Raw genomic sequence first — 13435 nt, 5'->3', positions numbered from 1 at the left:
AGAGTCAGATTATTGTTTCTCTCAATATCAACGTGTGCTATGTGTGTTATTTATTCTGGTTTACTGTACATTCACAATTGGCTTTAAGCTCTGTTCTATATTTCATTGCTAATTGGTTGTCATTCTACTTCCATTTGTTGTCTGATTTGTTCTTAGAGTAAGGATTGCTCTCTGATTTCTGTAGGATATGATTGTTGCATTTATTCCTATGGATTAAAGTGTTGCTATTTATAAGAATAAGTTTTTGTCCCATTTCCTAGTTGCTATTCCATTTCATGTTGTTTGCATTGCCATTGTGTTGAACAATATGAAATTGTAGTGAGCATTGAAATTCGTTGTCTAGTTCCCAGGTTGATGATCTGTTCCTTGATTATCTTTAATTACATCAGTTTACAGAGGGATGAGTTACTGTTACTGGACCATTGACTGATAAACCACTTAGTTTTCTGAATGTGTGATTGAGGTTTTAAAGTGCTTTGCCATAAGTAAATTTTCTTTTAAGCATCCATTTACTCTTGTATTTTCTTGAGCACTATACTACTAGCATTACTCTGACAAATGACCGCCTCAAACTGAGTACACTCTTTGAGATAACAAATCGTTCCTGGATTGACAAGTTAATGTGAGGTAATTAGAGGTGAAAAAGACCCTTTTTATAGCTCTACATTTTGGCACCATTGTCGAGGAAGAGTGTAGCCATTTGTCTCTTTTCAGAGTAGTGTAAGAACTTGTTAGGAAAGAACCGGGTCTTAAAAATGAAAGGTAAGAACCTACCTATGGAGTATGTAATAGCCCTACTCCCCTGCCCACTTTCCTACAGATTTGTTGCTATTTTGTTTGGGTAGAACTTAGCAGTGGATTTGAGTGCATGACTAAGCAAAAAAGCGTGAAAAGAATCCCAAACCTCTACCCAAGCCCGATAAAGCTAAGGGGTCAGTGACCTTAAGCCGATCAACCTTTATAGATGAAATCCTTAAAAAAGCAGAATCTCAACCTTCAGTAGGACCTAGAAAAGTTTCTTCTAGATAGCCTACTAGTTCCCTTCAAGCCACAAGATCACCATCTGTAGCCTTTGCTGAGGTGCATAGTCAAACCGAAGAGCAAGATTTTCAAGAAATTGAAAATTCTAGCCCAAAATCATTGCAAGAAGGGAACTTTAGCAATCTTTGTGAAGGAAGAGGAGAAACAGGAGAAACTGAAGAACCAAAATCTCCTCTTGGGGTAATATAGCCATTAAGCAGCCCAGATAAGGGAAGTGATGCAAAAATCATTTATAACAAAGTTGAAGAAATTCAAGGACCTGAACCCTCCCAGACATTAGACACTCTTGTTGATGAGGTAAATCCCCTCTACGGATAGAGGCGATCCCTACTAGCCCAGCAGGGGTCTAGCAACAATCACACAATGCTGCTACGCATGTTCCTAATTACAATTAAACAGAGGTAAAGAGCACCTACTTGGATTCCTGCGCTATCGTTTGACGAAGAGATGTTGCCTTCGCTCCTCCGCTTCGGCTGGTCACAATCCTCCGCGATCTCCGCGAATAGATACCTGCACACACGAAGGGGAAACAAACGCAAGCGTGAAATCTAGTAAAAGCAACCATACATCAGTCAGAAAAGATGTAATTCACATTTAACCATTGCAAGTACAAATGAGAATGGAACAATAATAGCAGTCATCTATTATTAATCAGAATAGAGAAGAGTACAACCAAATGTTCTGACGTCGGTAACCTTCTCAGGAGGGGCCAGTCAGCATGTATCTCAAGCATTCACCTTTGAGGATGATTCTCCCAAGACAAACAACTCTCTCTCACATACAAGCAACACAAAACAACCTTCCCTAAGCAATCAATCACTTCCACACCTAGCACACCAAATACCTATAGTAGCAGCAATCTGAGCACTATAAGCTCTATACAATCCAAGCTATGTCTAACTATCCAAAAAACTAGCTGCCCATGGTAATGGTGAGAGTTTATATAGGAGAAGGAGTCTCCTATAAGGGTGGAAGGATGAGCTTATCTTCAAGGGAAGTTGTTGCAAAGGGTCAAACAGACATGCCATAGAAGGGAGTCGACATTCACAAAGCTAACAACCAAGCCTGGAGTGATCTGGAAGGCTGGATGTTTGAACAAATTCGCCCAAACTGGATCAGCGCGGATTATGAGGCAACTGACGCGATGTCGCCACGTCTACATAACTGGGACAGTCATGTCAGCGCAAAAGAACACGGGAAAGGCGCGCTGGCGACCAGCGCAGAAAAGTGATGTCCTTCCGAGCTGGCAGCGCACGGAATACACTACAGGGTGCCAGTCATCGCGGGTATTTTGGGAACAGACGCGCTGATGAATAAAACTTTGGATAAATGGGTTTTTGGGCCAGTTCAGGAAGCAGGAACTTGGTGATTGTGAATTCTGGGCATAGCAGGGTGACTGACAGGAAGGCAGTGACAAATTACTGTGTAACAGATGCCCCCTAAAGCATGAAGACCGAGAGAGTGGGAGGGGTGAAATGCTTTACAACACACGCCGAACTGGAACACCACCAGGAAGGACCAAAAATCTCTATCAATCAAGTACATGCAGTCGAGGCATGGGTGCAGCCATCCAAAAGACATGCGAAAAGGTCTGTGGAATGGACGCAGCCACCCAGCTAAAAAGACCATAATAATGATAAGGTATGGTCGCAGCCATCCATGAAGACTCAGGTATGGGCGCAACCATCCATCAATGAGTCATGTAATGATCATCCACAAAATCGCAACCTGGACCATAAACAGATAGGGATCCAGGGTCTTGCGCTCTGTCCTGATCCGAACAAAGTACAAGTTCAAGCATGTGAATACATGGGTTGAAGTCGAACATGCATGAACATCGTCTGATTACCAGTCAATGATGAAAATTGTTAACAGACGCGAGAGGTACCACCAATAATGACAATGGCCCTCAAGGTACTATAGGCACAATCCGCGACATGTGAATCAATGAGCTGGTGTCGAACACCCATGGAATCATTTGATCGGAGGCCAATGATGTAAACCTCGCGTCGAACACGAAGAACCTGCCATTAGGGCATGCAGGCTCTAAGGCACCTGAAGGGAGTCTCTAAGTCACCTTCCCGGATAATGAGCTAAAGTCGACAGGAAGTGACCTTGATCGAAGGTGGGCCATAATGATTCCCACATCATCGACGCGAGACAGAGGAAAAAAATGATTTGTGTGAGATAGCAGATGAGGTTGTATTATTGCAGAGGTCAACTTCTCTTGAACATATTGGCGGCACTGTAGCGGGTTTGGCAGTATTTGACATAAAATGAGCAGAGGGTATAGTAATGATGGCAATGGGCAGATGAGAGGTCAAATAAGATAACCCAAACCCACGGAGGCCAGTGAAAAACAAGATGATATGGTCCCACCCAGACACGAAGCAGAAGAGTGCCATGTTCAAGAGCGACATACTGCCGACACGACTATGATTACAGTTCCATTTTCCCCACCATTTCTGGCAGGTACCCCAGTTATTTTTGGATGACAAGCTTGACGGGGATAGCATATGCTTGAAGAATGTCATTTCGACAATGCCCGATGTCATCAAGTGTTTAACGAGCCTGACAAAGGAAAAACTCTGCGTCTTTTTTTGTTTAGAGAGTCTGAAAGGACAGCGGAAAAGGAAACTCCAGGGGGGTCCTTTTTCGTAGAGTTGTGTCTCTCGAGCCCGAAAAAGTATAAAACAATGCTCGAGAGAACCGCCCGACCAGTATGATCGAGGAGTACTTTTCATGAGTAGTGATATCGATCTGAAAAAGTAAAAAAGTAATCGATATCACGTCGTTTCGTAACCATTAACGAACCAGAAATGACAAGGGTCCGACAATCTTTTCGTTTTTACACGGTCGGAAAAGGGTTTAAAGACGACCGCCTCTTTTTACTTTTAACGAGTCAAGAGGGATAACTCGGCCATCTTTCCATCTTTAAACGGTCGAAAAAGAGCTGAAAGAAGACCTCCATTTTTATTCTCTTTAACGAGTCAAAAAGGGAAAAATACTCGGCAATCTTTTCACATTTTACGAGTCAGAAAAGAGCTTAAAGGTGACTCGTCCTAGAGGAATGAGTGGTATAAAGGATAGCAACTGGTTCCGGTAATGGTGGAACTGTTCAAAACATGTAATGGTTAAGAGGTTGGCTAATAAAACCACTCATCGCTGCGGTTCCTCAGGAAAAGATAAACAACCAAGTGAGAGCATATGATCGGCCAAAGAGATGGTAGCAATGGAATGAAACAACCAAGGCTCATCTAGCAGAATTCAGCGGATAAAAATGGCAATCACGAGATGTAAATCGGGTATGGGTTCATTTTTACACAAGCTTGAACCGTGGAGAACTTTGCTTGGATTCGGTTTCATGTTTACACAAGCTTGAAACGAAAAACTATGCTTGTTATAAGTTTGCATGCCCCCAGCATAATAATGAAAATCGAGGTACATGCCCCCCAAGCTTCATTGCATTCAACAAAGTGGATGGAATGAAGGTTCACTTTCGAGATCTTGGAAAGACTCGACTGGGATTTTACGAGATCTTAATCAAAGACTCGATCTGAAAAGGGAGTTGTTTCATTTTTTTAATGAGGTTGACACAGTAAAAGAACTATCCTCATAACCCTTGTTTCATGTTTTAACGAGCTTGACACAAGATCAGGAACTATGCTCGACCACCTAGTTGCATTTTTTAAGGAGCTTGACACAGGAAAGCGAACTATGCTCCGACCAGACCCAGTTTCATTTTTTAAGGAGCTTGACACCGGAAAAGAACTATGCTCCAACCAGACCTAATTTCATTTTTTAGGGAGCTTGACATAGGAAAGTGAACTATGCTCCGACCAGACCCAGTTTCATTTTTTAAGGAGCTTGACACCGGAAAAGAACTATGCTCCATCCAGACTTCATCATAATGAACGGGAAGTGGAGGCCCCCAAGAAAGTGGCTCCGGAGGGAAGGCCGACATCTTGGAAATCAGGACCTAATGCCCCGAGGACACTATGCACGATGGTGTTATCACTGGGTACGGGCACAGGGTAGGTGGCCACATAGTTGATTTGCGGCGAGGCAGATGCAACTTGTGGATGAAAGCCAGGAGGGAAGGACGAGTGCGCCGGAGGGGCTTGTGGACGAACGAACGATAATTGATCGAACGTCACGATTCTTCCATCGTGTGGAAAACAAACCACACGGAAAAGTGAAGAAACAAGGGCTCCCATGGCATACACATAATCACGACCAAGGAGAAGACTGAAGTCTAAAGAACCTTGGGTAACCGAGACGTCTATATAGACGGTCTTGCCTCCCAAAGTAATAGGAAACTTCGGGAGGATCCCTAATGGCTGACTCGTTCCTCCATCAAACGCGGTGAGATGCGGTGCGACAGGTACAAGCGATAGGGAACCCAAAGCTCGCCAAGTAGTAACGGGCATGAGACTAACCGATGCTCCTTCGTTTAACACAGTGCCGGGTAGTGCCTTATTGCAAGCATAGGCGGTGACCCAGAAAGTCACGTGGGATGGAAGGGGAGGGGTAGTCAAACGACTCCAATCAAAGGAAATGACCGAACTACTTGGTGGGGGAACCATATGGTTGCTCCCCTGCTCGGAAAGAACCGACTCTGAATCCTCGGGAGAGGTTGGGGTGGGAACACCATTATCAGGCTCCGGAGGATTTGCCGAGACGAGAAGAACATGAGAATTTTGCTCTTCCGAAATAGAGTGCTCGAGAGGGGGGGAACTCGAATCAACACTCTTTCTGACCAACGGCGGGTCTGGAACAGGCTGGGGACAGCCAGGTTCGGGAAGAGGAGCCTGGACAAGAGAGGAATCTGAAGCAATCTCTTTGTCAACAAGGGCGCGATCTACAGTTGTAGAAAGACGTTGATAACCGGCGGGAAATGGATTCGGAGGAGCAGCAAGACTTTCCAACACAGCAGAGGCTTTATCCATGAGGGGACAAAGGTGAAGGGGATGTTTTCCTTCACAAAGTCGACAGGGGATTCGAAACTTCCCTTTCTCCTTACCATTCCCAACTGATGAGGTAGCATCGCCATGATCATCAGTGGACGATGAAGGGCGGGCCGGATCGTGAGACCAAACTTCTAATACCCTGGGAATGCCAGGACAATCACGAAGCAGATGGTCCTCCCTGCATAATCGACAAGGAAACTTAACCTTCCGTGGAGGAGCAGAAGGTGACCTGACTTCAGATGTACTGGAGGGGATAGCTGGACTTGAGGGGGGGACTGTGTGTGTAAGCTCTCCCTTATGAGACTTCTTCCTCTTGGTCTTCTTCTTCTTCTTCTTAGCCACCTGGTTACCCGCACCGAGAGTTTCACCAGGCGAAGTACAAGAGGAAGACATAGAAGTAGGCGTCGAAGGGGAGAGATCCACCTTAGGATCAACATGACGTTGTTCAGGTGGAGGGACTGATGGACTAACAGCCGATACGGTAGGGACCAAAGAGGTTGAAAACAACCACACAGACAACCCGACAGTTAACCCTGGTAGGGACAACGTCGCCATATACGGAGCACCAACATTCCCAAGAGGAGGGAATTGTCCTGGGTTCCCATCAGAGGGGGAACCTGGGTTAGTGAATCCTGGAAAAGTTGCCATAGCAAACGAAAACGAAACCTACTCAAGCTAACGCACACAAGATCTAACCAGCTGATGTTATCGTGGCCGAATAAACTTTTAAGACACAAGAACCAAACTTGACCTTTTCATGTTTCAAGAGTCGAGAAAAGGACGAAAAGATGACTCCAGTCTCCTTCGAATGTTTAATGAGCACGAAGTGACAAGAAGCTCACTGGCACCTTTTCATTTAGGGAGTCCGAAAAGGATCAAAAGTGACTGCTCTGGAGACTCTAGGTATAGGGTTTACCAGGTGACCCGTAAAACTGCTTATACACCTTAGCAATCGTATGAGAGCCAAGGACTTTCCGTACTGCAGTCAATCTTCCCAAATGCTGTGTTCTGTGCGTTACAGTTCACAAGGCAGCAGACTCGGCTTCCTATGGATAAAGGATAAAAGCCTAGTGGGGTCTCCCTATATACGCGACGGTACGTGGGAGCGCAGTCCGTGTTAGACCACTATCGAGTCACAGGAGGAGGAATCACCCAACCGTAATGTGAAACAATAGTGACTATGTTTAAAGACGCCGGAACACGTCTCTAACCTAGACCTCTAGATGTTTGCGTTTAGTTCCAATGCATTTTTAGATTCATTCGGTTCATTTTATAGTTGATCTCGAAATTAAGTTTCGATTTCAGGCTCTATCGTATGTTCTCTCACAATTAGCTAGATGCAAACTACATGCCAAAGAATTTCATTTTGTTCGATGAATTCTAGCTATGAGAGAGTAAAGAATTTTGATCAAACAAAACAAATACCAGCAAACAAGCAACTTAATGCAGCTACAAGCGAGGAAAGGAAACTTTTTCTTTTGAAAATGCAAATCAACGAAATGTTCTTTTCCTTTTCAATTTTCAAAAGCAAAGCTACTAGTTTGATTTTCTTTCAATGGCACAAAGCATCTAAGTGAATTTGGAGGAACCGGAACACCAAGAAAATCACTTAATGAAAGCACACAAAGTTCCCAAAAAACCCAACAAAGATTTTCAAATCAAAAGGAAAACTAAGTTCTGCACGAGCTATGTGATCTAAGCTCGGCAAGACAAGCAAGGATTGCAAGCAAAAAGGAAGCGAGTGTGAACTGATCGATCCAAACAATCGTGATTTATGCTTGGTAGTGAAGAAATCGAATCACCATAAAAATGTGGTTCAATAATCGACACTAAAAATCAACCAGCAAAAAGCAGTGAAAAAGCCTCAAGCAAATCAATAAGAGGGTTGTGGATGAATGTTGAATAGACAAGTAACCCAAGCAAACGGTTTCTCGATGAAACTTCTAAAGGGCTAGGTCACATGGTCTAAAAACACAAGAGTCACTCGAATGAAATCAAAGAGAGAGCATCCCTTAACCAAAAAGCAATCAAAACAAGCTAATGAGGGACAAGAAACCACAGGGGATAAGAAAGATTGATGAATTCAGGAGATAAAGTTATAAAAACAACTTTTCAGGAGTCAGCACAAGTTTTACACTAAAAATCCATGTCAGCGCAACTTTTACACAGACCACCCGCACTGTCAGCGCGACTTTTGCCCAAAAAACCGAGCTGGTCTCAGAAAAACATAGTCGTCGCGGAATTAAGCTAGAAACCCAAGGTCAGCGCGGGTAGAAAGCTAGCAAGTGGCGCTGACGTCGCGGCTATACACGTCTTTTCCGCGCTGATCCGATTTTCCAGGATCGTCGCGACTGTTAGGCGTATTTACGCGATGAACAAGATGTTGCAAAAGGGTGAGCGCGATGTCAGCGCGACTGTTAAAATTAAATCCGCGATGGAGCTCAAAAATAGTGACAGGCAAATCAAAACTCCCAAATCAAAACAACCAATCTTTCAATCAAACAGGGGCATTTCCCAGATCAACCCAGGAAACGCAAAAGACTGATAATTAATCCCCAATTTCAAAAAGAGAGCAATCAAACAAACTCAAAAAAAGGATGAATGAAAAAGGACAAAGGCTGTCCCCAGCGGAGTCGCCAAATTGTTGATGAGGTAAATCCCCTCTACGGATAGAGGCGATCCCTACTAGCCCAGCAGGGGTCTAGCAACAATCACACAATGCTGCTACGCATGTTCCTAATTACAATTAAACAAGAGGTAAAGAGCACCTACTTGGATTCCTGTGCTGTCATTTGACGAAGAGATGTTGCCTTCGCTCCTCCGCTTCGGCTGGTCACAATCCTCCGCGATCTCCGCGAATAGATACCTGCACACACGAAGGGGAAACAAACGCAAGCGTGAAATCTAGTAAAAGCAACCATACATCAGTCAGAAAAGATGTAATTCACATTTAACCATTGCAAGTACAAATGAGAATGGAACAATAATAGCAGTCATCTATTATTAATCAGAATAGAGAAGAGTACAACCAAATGTTCTGACGTCGGTAACCTTCTCAGGAGGGGCCAGTCAGCATGTATCTCAAGCATTCACCTTTGAGGATGATTCTCCCAAGACAAACAACTCTCTCTCACATACAAGCAACACAAAACAACCTTCCCTAAGCAATCAATCACTTCCACACCTAGCACACCAAATACCTATAGTAGCAGCAATCTGAGCACTATAAGCTCTATACAATCCAAGCTATGTCTAACTATCCAAAAAACTAGCTGCCCATGGTAATGGTGAGAGTTTATATAGGAGAAGGAGTCTCCTATAAGGGTGGAAGGATGAGCTTATGTTCAAGGGAAGTTGTTGCAAAGGGTCAAACAGACATGCCATAGAAGGGAGTCGACATTCACAAAGCTAACAACCAAGCCTGGAGTGATCTGGAAGGCTGGCTGTTTGAACAAATTCGCCCAAACTGGATTAGCGCGGATTATGAGGCAACTGACGCGATGTCGCCGCGTCTACATAACTGGGACAGTCATGTCAGCGCGGAAGAACACGGGAAAGGCGCGCTGGCAACCAGCGCGGAAAAGTGATGTCCTTCCGAGCTGGCAGCGCACGGAATACACTACAGGGCGCCAGTCATCGCGGGTATTTTGGGAACAGACGCGCTGATGAACAAAACTTTGGATAAATGGGTTTTTGGGCCAGTTCAGGAAGCAGGAACTTGGTGATTGTGAATTCTGGGCACAGCAGGGTGACTGACAGGAAGGCAGTGACAAATTACTGTGTAACAACTCTCATCATCCCAGATAAAGGAATTGTTGTTAAGGCCATTCCCTTTAGAGCCATTCCCCCTCAACAACCTAGGAATACCCTCCTAGACATCCCAGAAGGTTATTGGCATATATTTGACCAAATGGACCAAAAACAGCCAAACACCCAAACCTCTACACTACAATACTCCATTGTGGATACTGCAGCTAATGCACCTATGAAAGCAATTCCTCTTCAGCACATCCCTACATTCAATGACCTTACATTAGAAGATCCAGATGCATTCCTGCTTGAATTAGATATGCTGTGTAGAGGATATGACTATACCACTGGTCCCCAGAAACTGAAATTATTTCCCTCTACATTAAAAGGGGCTGCTTTAAGATGGTTTATGGGATTGTGTGGTGGTGTTATAAATAACTGGGATCAAATGAAAGAATCTTTTCTGAAAAAATATCAGGACTATTGCAGGTCTAGAGAGTTAAAAAATGAAATATTTTAGATGGTAGCTAGACCAAATGAAACATTAGAAGGGTATATTGAACGTTTCCAGTATAATATTCAAATATCTCCTTATGCATCATTACCCTTACCTGATAATGTATTAAAAACAACACTAATTAGGGGAATGAAGGAACAATGGATTGAAACATTAAACATTATGGGGAAAGGAGATATTTGTCAGGAAAATTTTGCTGACATTATTGATTTATGTATCAGGAGCTCGAGAGGCAGCACAAGACTAAAGCCGGCAGAACATGATCGATTTGCAAGAGATAACAGAACTTTGGCAGAAGGAGTAACTCGTGCAGAAATTGGAAATTTATTAGAAAATTTTAAAACTGACATATTGGGGAGACTGAAAACACAACTTGATATTATGCAGGACAAAAAAAAGCAAGCAGAAGCAGAACATAATTTGGTAATCTTTTGTCCCAGATGCAGAGAGAAACATAGCCATAAGGAGTTTCCATTAGATGTAGTCCAATTTTGTGCCATTTGTATAAAATACCACTCCACGAAGAGCTGCCCCTCACTTCTTGGATTGAAAGAAGTATACAAGGAAGCAGAAGAAGAGCCATAATCGGTGTATCTACTCAATCAGTGCCGTCAATGGCAGCCATGACAATTAGGTATGTTTTCAGACCCATCTTCTTCTTTTCAGCCTCCACAATATCATGCTCAACAACATAATACAATGTGGAAAAATCAACCTCCCTTCCCGAATTGGTCACAACAATCATTTCCTTCTTCATCTCCATGGCTAAATCAAGAAAACCAACCCAATTGGCCAAATTTTCCCTATACCCCACCATATTGGCAAAACAACATATATTCAGCATAATGGACCCCTCCTACCTCACAGAGTCAATCCTGGCAGACAAACTGGCAAAGGCTGATGAATCAACTAGTAGGAACCATCCCTCTCCCTCAACCTACATTGCCAGCATTACAAAAAAACCCCTAGCCTAACTTAAGACCGCAACTCCCAACCCAACCTAACACCAATCCAAATAATAGATTGGTCCAATCCATTCAAATAATTGACACAACAAAGATAGGAACCGATCTAAGGGAGTGTAATGACCTTCAATTAAGATCTGGGAGTATCATCGAAACGGAGGGAGATAAAACAAATCAAGTTGAAAATCAGTTACCTACAGAACAACTGCTACAAGAAGAGGAAGTGACCAGACAACAAATTCATAATCTGGCAACCACATCCTCTCCTCCATTCCCAGAACACCTAATTATACCGTGACCTATACAACACCATAATTTTGATATTTTAGGAGAACTAAAAAATATGTATATAAAAATCCCATTCCTCCAAGCCATTCAAGACATCCCCATATATGCAAAGACTATCAAAGAATTATGTATAAAGAAACCAAGGAGGAAAATAACAAATAACCCAAAATTCCAAGTAGTTGGCACTCTATCTGACTTATTATCAGGGAAAGAAACACTTGTTAAATACGAAGACCCAGGAAATCCAATAGTAACTATACAAATCAATGGAAAAACCTTCTAAAATGCCTTAGTTGATCTAGGAGCTACAACTAATATCTTAACAACCACCACTTGCAAAAAATTGGGCATTACATCAGTAGAACCAACCTCCACTTTATTAGAACTGGCTGACTGATCTGTGGTTCGGCCAGAAGGCACACTACATGATGTCATGGTATTCGTTGACTCCTGGGAGTATCCAACTGATTTTCTAATAGTAAATCCCAAAACTGACTTGATGGACATTCGTTGATTTTAGGCAGACCTTGGCTTGCAATTGCCGATGCTTATATCGGCTGCCGACAAGGCAGTATGACCATATCTAGGGGGGAAAATATCAAGAATCTAGCTTTATATCCCCCGGCACAGCCAAGTATCACAATAATAAAAACTAACAAGCATCATGTATCATACCTTACCGAAAATATTAGATCTTCATTAACCATACAAGAGGCCCTCGATTTCAAAGACCAAATAGAAGATAATGCCATTAACAATTTTATTAGCCAAACTGAAACCATATCCCACATACAATGTCACATGATAGAAGCAACATTTGATAATGAATTAGAAGAAGATCCTCTTAAAGATACACACGATCAAATGATACCTACTACCTCTGTCTCAAATAGTAAAATTGTAGAAAGTGACCCAGGAAAGACTTTAAACATTAATGCCAACTTGATTGCTGAACAAGAAGAGAAGCTCATCCAACTATTGAGGCAATATAAAGAAGCATTTGCATGGGACTATCCTGATATGAAAGGAATTGATCCCCAGTTATGTACAAACCACATTTACATAGAAAGGGATGCGAGACCTGTTCACCAACCACAAAGGAGACTTAATCCTCATCTAAAAGATGTTGTAAAAGCTGAACTTCAAAAACTTTTAGATGTCAACTTCATCTACCCTATCTCTGATAGTAAATGGGTCTCTCCACTTGTCGTGGTACCAAAGAAGAATGGGAAGTGGAGGATTTGTGTAGATTATAGAGAACTAAATAAAGAAACACAAAAAGACCACCTTCCCCTTCCATTCATTGACCAAGTATTAGACACTTTGGTAGGGAAGAAATTATTTTCTTTCTTAGATGGCTTAAGTGGATACAATCAGATTTATATTGCGCCTAAAGACCAAGACAAAACAACGTTTACTTGTCCTTGGGGAACATTTTCCTATAGAGTTCTACCTTTTGGCTTATTCAATGCTCCTGCCACATTTCAAAGTGCTATCCTCAGCATATTTTCAGAATTAATAAATGAAGGGCTCGAAGTATACATGGATGGCTTTACACCATATGGATATGATTTTGACCTAGCATTGGACACACTGGAAAAAGTCTTGCAGCGCTGCATTGCCACCAGGCTTTGTTTGAGCGATGAAAATTGCTATATGATGATGACTTAAGGACTTATTCTAATCCATTATATCTTAGCAGCTGGCATACAGGTAGACCCAACCAAAATTCAAATAATTTTGCTAATTCCCACTCCTACCACTCAAACAGAGGTACACAATTTTCTTGGATTTTTTGGTTATTATAGAAGGTTTATAAAACATTTTTCGCATATTGTTGCACCTCTATATGAACTGACAGGTAATGTTGACTTTCTTTTGACAGAAAAATGTGACCGTGCTTT

This window comes from Pinus tabuliformis, chromosome X (assembly GCF_031772625.1).
Source record: "Pinus tabuliformis cultivar Carrire ecotype Pingquan chromosome X, CPIR1, whole genome shotgun sequence".
NCBI lineage: Eukaryota > Viridiplantae > Streptophyta > Pinopsida > Pinales > Pinaceae > Pinus > Pinus tabuliformis.
Note: the sequence above shows the minus strand (reverse complement) of the source record.